Genomic DNA, 13,031 nt, shown 5'->3' with positions numbered 1-13,031 from the left:
AACAATTTCAAGTAATTATTCGTTCTCTTTCAGATTCTTGGGAAACCATGAAGTAGATCCTAACTCACAGTGAAAGGATTAAGATTTTCATTGACATCTCACGTCATAGAATTGGAGGTGGAGAGAGTTGGATCCGTAAGGATTTCTGGACTAGCCTATGTCGCGATTGGTTATGTTGGATCATCTGGATCGAAAAAAAAAATGGTTCAAGAAGGGGAAGGGAAATAAGAAAGAAGTTGTTACTATGGGATAAGGCCCAATCAAGAAGAAAGGAAAGAAGACCAGATTGAAACAATGCAAGTGACTCTTCTTTTCCTGGGCATTTTATTACGATTTCAGTGTTGTTAGCTGATTCTTATCCTTTATAGATTATAGATTTAAGAGCAACTAACCATGTAGCTTGGGAGTGAGTTACATTTGTAGAGTATCGACGGTACCAGCTGGTAATAAATGGATCTATGTAGGAAATAATGCAAGAGTTGAAGTCAAAGGAGTCGGCACTTGCAAACTCAACCTCCGTGGTGGTAGTGTTTTGTTTCTACATGATGTCTTGTATGCTCCTGAAATTCGACATAATCTATTTCTGTTACAAGTCTTCTTGATTTAAGGTATTGTATTAATTTTTATAGCCGAAGTGTTGAACTTAAGATTGACTCAGTGTCAATCGGATATGATTTTTTATCAAATGATTTTATGGTTCTTGAGGTAGAACCAAATGTCAATTGTGCTATTGAGAGTTTTTTTTTTCAAATATTGCTCTAAGTAGTGATGCAGATATAACTAATGAGGTTTGGCATGCTAGATAAGGACACATAGGACAAGAACGTATGAATAAGTTGGCTAAAGAGGATCTATTGGGCACTCGGGCTAAGATTCACTTATCTATATATGAGCATTGTCTTGCTGGAAAAGCAACTAGGAAACTATTTGGTAAGGCTATACGAGCTAATTCATCATTACAATTAATTCATTGGGATATTTGTGGTCCAATGAATATGAAGACTAGACATGAAGCTTCCTATTTTATTATATTTATTGATGATTTCTCATTTTGGTTATGTGTATTTGATTTATCATAAATCAGAAGCATTAGATTGCTTTAATCATTATTTGAATGAAGTTAAGAATCAAACAAAATGTAAAGTTAAGACTTTATGCACTTACCATGGAAGAAAATATTTGTCTGATATGTTTAAGATAATATGTAATGATAGAGGGATTATTAGACAGTTAACAATCCCAAGAACTTCACAGACAAATAAGGTTGCTGAAAGTAGAAATATAACTCTTCTAGATATGGTTAGGTCTATGATGGTGTAGGGTAATTTGTCAATCTCCTATTAGGGAGATGCAGTGTTAGTTACGACCTATATATTTAACAAAGTACCTTCAAAGTCAGTTCCATCTACCCCATATGAATGTTGGACAAGTCTAAAAATCAGATTAAGTAATCTGAGACCCTGGGAGTCAGTTGCTTATGTTCATGATAGTTCTCACAAGTATGAAAAACTGGACCTAGGGGTAAGAAATGTATCTTTATTAGATATCATGAGATATCTAAAAGTTATGTTTTCATAGATGAGCAACTAGATGGAACCTGTTAGAGTGTATACTGAAAGCCTAAGCTTTTGTAAACATTTATTTTAAATAAAGAATCACATTTGGTCAAATTGTCTACATTTAGTTGTAGTTGTTCAATTAATTTATATTGTAGATAACATAGTATGTGGTGCTACATACAGAAGATGATGTTATCAGTAGCTTATAAATTATAAACTGTAGCTCACGACCAAAATGGAAAGGAACAAACCATTGGAAGGTCGTAGTGTAATTAGGAATTAGTTTATCTTGACTATATAATTACACTAGTACACTTAGAGTGTATTGAGTAGGACCATTTGAGGTTGTTTCTTTTATACTGACTTTATAAAGGAACAAATACCTCAGTAATTATGGAAGTGTGTACTCTTAATCCTAATATAATAACAAGCACATATATTTGATATTTATTTCTTTAATTTATCAATGGGTGAGATTTAGTTAGATGAATCAATAAGCCCGATAAGTTGGGAAATGATATCACTTATATTGTGTGTTGTTGATTATAGAAGGAAACTGTGTCATAGTAATCTAGGTTGATAATGTCCTCAAGATGAGCTCATAAAGATTGTCATGTTAAACCCTGCAGGTGGACTTAGTCTGACAAGACGATAAGGTTGAGTGATACTATTCTTGGATTAAGATATTAATTAAATGAGTTATCAGTAACTCACTTAATTAGTGGGCATTCGACATCTTAAACACAGGGAGACTAACACACTCATAATAAGAAGGAGCCCAAAAATATAATTTGGGATTGGTGCGGTAGTTCAATAATAGCTCTCTAGTGGAATGAATTATTATTGATAAAATTAAGTTGTGTGTTCGGGGCGAACACGGGATGCTTAATTTTATCGGGAGACCAAAACCAATTCCTCCTCTCGGTCCCTATCATAGCCTCTTATTTATAGAGTACTATACCCACCTATACCCACCTTCATACCCATGATAAGGGGGCTGGCCAAGCTAGCTTGTGGTTCAAGCTAGGGCCGGCCAAGCCTTGGTTCATGGGTGGCCGACCCTAGCTTGAACCCAAGCTTAGGTGGTCGGCCCCCATTAAATTTAAAAAAAAATTAATTTTAAAATTTTCTTATGTGGAAGATATAATTTATTGAAAAGAATTAAAATTAAAATATCTCTTTTACAAAAGATTAAGAAAAGAGATTAGATCTCTTTCCTTATTTGTAGATAGGAAAGATATTTTATTTTTTCTCTTTGAAAATTATTCACATGTTGAAAGATTAAAATTATAGAAATTTTTTTTTATCAACCATGAAGGGATTTTAAAGGGAAATTTTATTTTTTTTAAATTCCCAAAGACAAATAAGGAATTTTAATTGTTGATTAAAATTGTCTTGTTTGATCTTGTTGATGTGGCCGACCATTACAAGTTTAATTGGGAAATTTTATTTTATTTTTCTCAATTAATTCATGTCAAGGAAAATTAAGGAAATTTTATTGTAATTAAATTTCCTTATTTACCAAAGCTAAGGAATATAAAAGAGGGGGTTGGGTGCCTTCAAGAGACACAACTTCTATTATTCTTCTCCCTCTTTTCTTCCTTGGTGTGGCCGGCCCCTTCAAGCTTTCTCTTCTCCTTGTTGTGGCCGAACCTCTTCTTTCTTTTGGAGATCTAGTTGTGGCCGGATACAAGCTTGGAGAAGAAGGAGAGAAAGCTTACATCCCTTGGAGCATTGGTGGTGTTTTCTCTTCATCCTTGGAGGTGCACTTGAGTTGGCCGAATCTTACAAGGAGGAGAAGAAGGTGTTTTGGTGGTTTCTCATCTCGGAAGATCGTTGCCCACACAACGTCCGAGGTTAGAAGAGGAATACGGTAGAAGATCAAGAGATTTTTCTAAAAGGTATAACTAGTATTTTTCCTTTCCGCATCATACTAGTTATTTTAGGAAATAATACCAAATACAATAGGCATACGATTTTAGTGTTTCGAATTTGCTTTCGATGTAGTGTTCTTTTGTTTGTTCTTTTCCTTGTGATTTGATTGTTCTTTTTGGTTGACCTAAAGTTATTTTAGAAAATTAAATATTAGCTTTCCTTAAAAGGTTTTGTCTAGTCGGTGGTGGTTGCTCCCATATCCAAGAAGGCCATGTGCCTCGCCACGTCAGTACTGGGAACCAATTATGGAAATTAATATTTAATGGAATTAGTAACTTAGGTGATTTGGATCGAACGTGTTAAGTTCCGTAGGAGATCCAAGTCAAAACCTAAAAGAACATATAGATTAAATTTTGGATCAAACGTGTTAAGTTCCGCAGGCGATCCAAGTTTAATTTAAAAGAACACATGGTAGCTAGGAAAAGGTTCGGACCTTTGTACAAAATTTTTGTACAGTGGAACCATTAGGTTTTCCGAATAGCAACCAACAATTGGTATCAGAGCTAGGGTTTTGCCTCTGTGTATTTTGGTATTAGTTTAATTATGCACATGACATACATAATTTAGGCAGGTTAATAGTAGGATGTGCTAACTTTGTGGATGCAGGATCCAACTATTATGACTTATAGTTTTCTTTATGTGTGTGATTGGACCCTTGGACATGTCAAGGGCAATTATATATGTGTGCATGATTGTATTATAAAATACAGCAGGAGCTGTATTTAATTTTATTAGGATTTTATTTTTATCTATTTAGATGTACATTCCTTTTATGGAATATAGGATCGATGGATGTAAATTTTTATTTTATGTTCGATCTAGTTTACATATACATTCCTTCAAGGAATATAGGATCAAAAAATGTAAAATTATATTTGTGTCGCGGATCGAATTTTGCAAGGTGTGGAACCTTTTGAGGACCAGAGGCGCAGCGGAACAAGGAGCAAGATGGATGCGGCAGCAAGACCCGATGGCGGTGGCCAAATAAGGCAGCAGCTAGGGTTGACGACACACAGAGGACAACAATAGATAAAAACCATAATAGTTGAAAATTAGTTTTTCATTTATTGCTTTTATATTGTGCTGTGTGTGCATGTTAGTATACATGTCTAGTAGGCTAACATAGTTAAAATTCCTCATTTATAAATAACTAAGTGGGAGAGGGATTTTAAATAAATTCCAAGGTCTCCATTACTGGTTTGTAAGAGATGCAAACAAGCTTGCGCGTTGGCTCTGAGTGCCTTCCTCCATATCGAATGAGCTTGTTTGTGGATCACTAGAACAAACTTCCATTTTGGATGACTATAGGAAGTTAATTAAGAGCGTGTGATCTTCCCCATCGGAAGGGGCACAATCTTATTAATGGACTTAGTGTCAAGTAGTGGTATACACTTAGGCACGTTTAATAGTATCCTTCCCATCGGAGTCACTGCTATTATTCGTGTGACCAAAGGATACCAACTATTAATTTTATTTGTCAAAAAGTTAGGTTGACAAGATAATAAAATTAATGGGTTGAAACCCTCCTTTTACAAATATTGAATTTGTATACGTCCACACTATCGTGGCATACAAAATTCACGGTGTTTCGAGGTGTTGGTTAATTTAAAATAGTATTGTTTGAGGAATCAATATTATTCTAAATTTAGAGTTCTGACCAAAAGTTATTTGTGATTCTTAGGATGACTTTCAACCCACTGTCCATCATACTACAACAGAATAGACTTACTGGTCCTAACTACATAGATTGGAAAAGGAACCTGGACATTGTTCTTACTGCTGAAAGCTATAAGTATGTACTGACTGAGCCTTGTCCTGATGCACCCACTAGTGAATCTACCCAAGAGGAGATTGAATATCATAGGAAATGGGTAAAAGCAGATGAGATGGCGCGGTGTTACATTTTGGCTTCAATGTCAAATGTATTGCAATATCAGCATCAAGATTTACAGCCACATGATATTATGAACAATCTCAAGGAATTCTTTGGTCATCGGATCGGCCTTCTAGACAAGAAGCCATGAGAAAGATAATGACAGCACCATGCAAGAGGGTACTCCTATGAGGATCATATCCTAAAGATGATGGCTTATCCGAACGAAATCTGATCCTTGGAGGAGAAATTGATGGGGAAACCCAGATCGATATGATCCTCCAAACACTACCTAGAAGTTTTGAGCAATTCCGCCTGAATTACAATATGAACAAAAGGGTATATTCATTGGCGGAACTACTGATAGAAGTTCAGGCAGCAGAAGGTTTATTTCGTCACAATTCCCATATTCACTATGTTGAAAATGGTTCTACTTCTAAACCGAAAGGAAAGAAGAAGAAGAAACAAGTTGGTTCAGCAAAGAAAGTGAATAAATCTCAGTGTCACGACCCAGGTAGTGCCTGTCCGAAGTCAGGGCATTGGAAGGCGGACTGTCCTCGTAGGAATCAGAACAACAAAGGTATATCTCATGCTCTAGTTGTTGAAACATGTTTAGCGATGTTATCTACCAGCACCTGGTGTGTAGATACAGGAGCCACTGATCATGTCTACAATTCCTTGCAGGGGTTCCAGGAAACCCGACGACTAACTGAAGGAGAGATTACCGTCTACATGGGCAATGCTACTAAGGTGGCGGCTGTTGCAGTGGGAGACGTCTACTTATCTTTTAATAGAAATAGAAATTTGATTTTAAGAAATTGTCTTTATGTACCCAGTTTTAGAAAGAATTTAATTTAAGTTTCTAAACTGTTTTTAGATGGATATTCAGTTTCTTTTAGTAACGATGTAGTTATTAAGAGAAATAATGTGATTATCTGTTCTGGTGCATTAGTTGGCAATTTGTATACGTTAAATCCAATTTCTCCCACAAAGCAAAACAAGGAAATTTATAACTCATATTCTAACTCTAATAAGAGAAAAGAACCTTCGGAAATGAATCAAGCATATCTTTGGCATCTAAGGCTTGGTCATATTAACTTAAGTAGGATTCAGAGGCTTATAGCCGATGGACTTTTGGGTTCATTAGAGTTGGAAAAATTTTCAACTTGTGAATCTTGCTTGGAAGGTAAAATGACTAAGAGGCCTTTTAAGGCCAAGGGGTATAGAGCCAAAGAAGTGTTAGAATTAGTTCATTCTGATTTGTGTAGTCCTATGTCTGTCCAGGCAAGAGGAGGTTTTGAATATTTTGTCTCTTTTATAGACGATTATTCTAGATACGGATACATTTACCTAATGCGCCGCAAGCCTGAGTGTTTGATAAGTTCAAAGAGTACAAGGCTGCTGTGGAGAAACGACTAGGTAAAAGTATCAAGACACTACGGTCTGATCGTGGTGGCGAATACCTCTTAGGAGAGTTTAGGAATTACTTATCAGAGGTCGGGATTCAATCCCAACTGTCTGCACCTGGTACACCCCAACAGAATGGAGTGGCAGAACGAAGGAATAGGACTCTTATGGAGATGGTTAGATCGATGATGAGTTATTCAGAATTACCAAATTCGTTTTGGGGATACGCTCTGGAAACAGCAGTGTACATTCTGAACTTAGTACCTTCTAAATCAGTTTCTTCTACTCCCACAGAATTGTGGAATGGGCGAAAGCCCAGTCTAAGACATATTCGGATTTGGGGTAGTCCAGCACATGTGCTGAAACCATATGCTGATAAGTTAGAATCTCGTACAGAAGTTCGCATATTTGTGGGGTATCCCAAAGGAACGAAAGGTGGTTTATTTTATAGTCCTAAAGACCAAAAGGTCATTGTTAGCACCAATGCCCAGTTTTTAGAAGAAGACTATATAATGGATCACAAGCCCAGTAGCAAAGTTGTTTTAGAAGAACTTAGAGAGGACACGTCTATTTCAGTACCAACAGTACAAGATGAAGTACCACAAGAGACTGCAACACGTGTCACACATGATACACAACCACAGACAGTGCCTCGTCGTAATGGGAGGGTTGTAAGACAGCCTGAAAGATTTATGTTTTTGGGAGAGTCTTCGGACTTGATCCCGGGTAAACATGAACCTGATCCCCGAACATATGACGAAGCACTCCAAGATATAGATGCAGCATCTTGGCAAAAGGCAATGAATTCTGAAATAGAGTCTATGTACTCTAATAAGGTCTGGGAGCTTGTAGAACCACCTGATGGTGTAAAAGCCGTTGGATGCAAGTGGATCTACAAAAGGAAAAGAGGGATAGACGGTAAGGTAGAAACCTTCAAAGCTAGGCTTGTTGCGAAAGGGTACACTCAGAAAGAGGGAATCGATTATGAGGAGACTTTTTCACTGGTAGCCATGCTTAAGTCTATCCGGATACTCTTATCCATTGCTGCTTATATGGATTATGAGATTTGGCAAATGGATGTCAAGACAGCTTTCCTTAATGGAAGTCTTGAAGAGAACATCCATATGAAGCAACCAGAAGGGTTCATTGAAAAAGGCAAAGAGCATCTAGTGTGCAAGCTCAATCGGTCCATTTATGGACTGAAGCAAGCTTCAAGGTCTTGGAACATTTGGTTTAATGAAGTAATCCAGTCATATGGATGTATTCAGTGTCCGGATGAGTCTTGTGTATACAAGAAGTGTAACGGAAACGTGGTGGTATTTCTTGTACTATACATAGATGATATTTTATTAATTGACAACAATGTCAAGGTATTATCGGACGTAAGGGTATGGTTGTCCAAACAATTTGATATGAAGGACTTAGGAGATTGTGCACACATTCTTGGGATCAAAGTTATAAGGGATCGCAAGAAAAGAATGTTGTGTCTGTCCCAAGCTTCATATATAGATACAATCCTTGCTCGTTTTAGCATGCAGGATTCCAAGAAAGGTTTATTACCTTTTAGGCATGGAGTAGCTCTATCTAAAAAGATGTCTCCAAAGACATCAAAGGAGATAGAGGACATGAAAGCAGTTCCATATGCTTCGGCTGTAGGAAGCCTAATGTATGCAATGCTATGTACGAGACCTGATATCTGTTTTGTCGTGGGCATGGTTAGCATATATCAGAGTAACCCTGGACAAGGACATTGGACTGCGGTAAAACATATATTAAAGTACATGAGAAGGACTAGAGATTATATGCTAGTTTACCAAGCAGACGATCTGCTCCCTGTGGGTTACACGGATTCAGATTTCCAATCAGATAGGGATAACAGTAAGTCTACATCAGGCTATGTGTTTACTTTAGGAGGTGGAGCCATTTCATGGAGGAGTGTTAAGCAGAAATGCGTTTCGGACTCAACCATGGAAGCTAAGTATGTAGCAGCCTCTGAGGCGGCTAAAGAAGTAGTATGGCTCAGGAACTTTCTAATGGACTTAGATGTGATTCCTGGTTTGCCCAAAATCATCACAATTTATTGTGATAATAGCGGTGCAGTTACAAACTCGAAGGAACCACGAGCCCATAAGGCAAGTAAACATATAGAGCGCAAGTACCACCTGATACGAGATATCGTGAAGCGAGGAGAAGTTGTCATCGCCAAGATTGCATCAGCAGATAACATGGCAGATCCTTTCACTAAGGCCCTTTCAGCAAAAGCTTTCGATCGGCATGTGGAGGGAATGAGAATCAGATGTATGGCAGAAGATATGGCAGCTTAGTCGTTAGTATAAGTGGGAGATTGTTAGAGTGTATACTGAAAGCCTAAGCTTTTGTAAACATTTATTTTAAATAAAGAATCACATTTGGTCAAATTGTCTACATTTAGTTGTAGTTGTTCAATTAATTTATATTGTAGATAACATAGTATGTGGTGCCACATACAGAAGATGATGTTATCAGTACCTTATAAATTATAAACTGTAACTCACGACCAAAATGGAAAGGAACAAACCATTGAAAGGTCGTAGTGTAATTAGGAATTAGTTTCTCTTGACTATATAATTACACTAGTACACTTAGAGTGTATTGAGTAGGACCATTTGAGGTTGTTTCTTTTATATTGACTTTATAAAGGAACAAATACCTCAGTTATTATGGAAGTGTGTACTCTTAATCCTAATATAATAACAAGCACATATATTTGATATTTATTTCTTTAATTTATCAATGAGTGAGATTTAGTTCGATGAATCAATAAGCCCGATAAGTTGGGAAATGATATCACTTATAGTGTGTGCTGTTGATTATAGAAGGAAACTGTGTCCTAGTAATCTAGGTGATAATGTCCTCAAGATGAGCTCATAAAGATTGTCATGTTAAACCCTGCAGGTGAACTTAGTCTGACATGACGATAAGGTTGAGTGGTACTATTCTTGGATTAAGATATTAATTAAATGAGTTGTCGGTAACTCACTTAATTAGTGGACATTCGACATCTTAAACACAGGGAGACTAACACACTCATAATAAGAAGGAGCCCAAAAATGTAATTTGGGATTGGTGCGGTAGTTCAATAATAGTTCTCTAGTGGAATGAATTATTATTGATAAAATTAAGTTGTGTGTTCGGGGCGAACACGGGATGCTTAATTTTATCGGGAGATCAAAACCAATTCCTCCTCTCGGTCCCTATCGTAGCCTCTTATTTATAGAGTACTATACCCACCTATACTCACCTTCATACCCATGATAAGGGGGCCGGCCAAGCTAGCTTGTGGTTCAAGCTAGGGTCGGCCAAGCCTTGGTTCATGGGTGGCCGGCCCTAGCTTGAACCCAAGCTTAGGTGGCCGTCCCCCATTAAATTTAAAAGAATTTTAATTTTAAAATTTTCTTATGTGGAAGATATAATTTATTGAAGAGAATTAAAATTAAAATATCTCTTTTACAAAAGATTAAGAAAAGAGATTAGATCTCTTTCCTTATTTGTAGATAGGAAAGATATTTTATTTTTTCTCTTTGAAAATTATTCACATGTTGAAAGATTAAAATTATAGAAATTTCTTTTTATCAACCATGAAGGGATTTTAAAGGGAAATTTTATTTTTTTAAAAATTTCCAAAGACAAATAAGGAATTTTAATTGTTGATTGAAATTGTCTTGTTTGATCTTGTTGATGTGGCCGACCATTACAAGTTTAATTGGGAAATTTTATTTTATTTTTCTCAATTAATTCATGTCAAGGAAAATTAAGGAAATTTTATTGTAATTAAATTTCCTTATTTACCAAAGCTAAGGAATATAAAAGAGGGGGTTGAGGTGCCTTCAAGAGACACAACTTCTATTATTCTTCTCCCTCTTTTCTTCCTTGGTGTGGCCGGCCCCTTCAAGCTTTCTCTTCTCCTTGTTGTAGCCGAACCTCTTCTTTCTTTTGGAGATCTAGTTGTGGCCGGATACAAGCTTGGAGAAGAAGGAGAGAAAGCTTACATCCCTTGGAGCATTGGTGGTGTTTTCTCTTCATCCTTGGAGGTGCACTTGAGTTGGCCGAATCTTACAAGGAGGAGAAGAAGGTGTTTTGGTGGTTTCTCATCTCGGAAGATCGTTGCCCACACAACGTCTGAGGTTAGAAGAGGAATACGGTAGAAGATCAAGAGGTTTTTCTAAAAGGTATAACTAGTATTTTTCCTTTCCGCATCATACTAGTTATTTTAGGAAATAATACCAAATACAAGAGGCATACGATTTTAGTGTTTCGAATTTGCTTTCGATGTAGTGTTCTTTTGTTTGTTCTTTTCCTTGTGATTTGATTGTTCTTTTTGGTTGACCTAAAGTTATTTTAGGAAATTAAATATTAGCTTTCCTTAAAAGGTTTTGTCTAGTCGGTGGTGGTTGCTCCCATATCCAAGAAGGCCATGTGCCTCGCCACGTTAGTACTGGGAACCAATTATGGAAATTAATATTTAATGGAATTAGTAACTTAGGTGATTTGGATCGAACGTGTTAAGTTCCGTAGGAGATCCAAGTCAAAACCTAAAAGAACATATAGATTAAATTTTGGATCAAACGTGTTAAGTTCCGCAGGCGATCCAAGTTTAATTTAAAAGAACACATGGTAGCTAGGAAAAGGTTCGGACCTTTGTACAAAATTTTTGTACAGTGGAACCATTAGTTTTTCCGAGTAGCAACCAACAGAACCATCTCCGAAATAGATACGAGAGATGCGACTTTTCTCGAAATTGAGTTCTCAACTAGAGGTGATGTAGATAAAAGTGTTCCTTTTTTTTTTTGAGGATGAGAGGTGTCAAAAGAGATGTCTGAGTTTAGTCAACCTAGTGGAAGTGATTTGCCAGGTCATAAGTTGATTTCTCAACAACCCAACTTACGAAAAAGTGTTCATAATATTAAACCTCAAAAATGGCTTGATATTGAGAATAAGGCATTAATAACACTTTCAGTTGACTCAATGAACCTCAAAATATTGAGGAAGTATTAAGATGCTTAGTTAAAGAAAAAAGGTAAGTTGCAATGGATGAGGAAATGGAGTCAATGATAAAGAATCAAGTTTGATATTTAGTAGATCTTCCTCTAAGCCAAAGGGATATTGGGAATAAGTTGATTCTCAAAATCAAGAGGAAAATAGATGGATTGATTAATTGATACAAAACTCAATTAGTTGCAAAAAGATATACCCAAATGAAGGATATTATTTTTGAAGAGAAGTTGAGTTCATCTTAGGAGTGAAGATCATGAAAGATTGATCAAAAAGGCTTTTGAATTTGTCTCAAGAGGCTTATATGACTAAGATGCCACAACACTTCAATATGTAAGATTGTAACATTAAAAATGTAGGGACCGTGGGCTGGCTAGAAGGGGGGGGGGGTAGAATAACCGTGCACAAAATCAAAACAACCCCTTCTCAGACTTAAAAGAACACTTGCATAAAATAATTAAATAAACTGAAAAAGCAGAGGCTCAGAGGATTTACTTGGTTTCAACCGAGGAGGTTGTTAATCCAAGGAATAGAGTAGCACTAAATTCTCCTTCAGGCGAAGAAGTCTCTTTACAGCAGTGTAAGCACAGAAAATGAGAAGTTGAATGAAAACTAAGATGCGTACAAGTGTTGATGTAAGAATGCTTGTTGTTATTTAGCTTCTGGACCAAGGCTGTATTTATAGCCTTGGTCGGGACGTCGGAAGGGTTCCAGGCGCCTGGAGTGGGATAGAATTCTATCGCCGACGCGTCAATTAAAGTCCACGTCGATCATGATAAATTTTGGGTTCCTAGCGCCCGGAAGGGTTTTGGGCCTTCTGCTCACCTCGGTCTGGGTCTTTCACTCCGGTTCTGCTCGCTTGGGTGATTTCGGCCATACGGGATAGGACTCACCCAAACCCAACTTTCGGCCTTCGAGCAAACTTTCGCTCCGGCTTCTCATCCCTCGGAAACGCCGTGCGCCTCCTTCTCGTCTGCCCGTGTACTCTTCCGCAGCACCTCGTCCCTCAAACACACCAAGCTCGTCGGCTCTCTCCCATGTTCTTCTTCTTGCTAGTTATGTCTTTTGCTCGACTTCCTATGCTCCTAAGCTCCTTCACACTTAGACACAAGGTTAAGCACAACAGGACCTAACTTAACTTGTTTGATCACATCAAAATAACCTTGAGGTACCAACAATCTCCCCTTTTTTGATGTGAGCGACCCAGGTTAAGTTAGAGTAAACAA

The sequence above is a fragment of the Zingiber officinale genome, chromosome 2A (genome assembly GCF_018446385.1).
Source record: "Zingiber officinale cultivar Zhangliang chromosome 2A, Zo_v1.1, whole genome shotgun sequence".
NCBI classification, from domain to species: domain Eukaryota; kingdom Viridiplantae; phylum Streptophyta; class Magnoliopsida; order Zingiberales; family Zingiberaceae; genus Zingiber; species Zingiber officinale.
Note: the sequence above shows the minus strand (reverse complement) of the source record.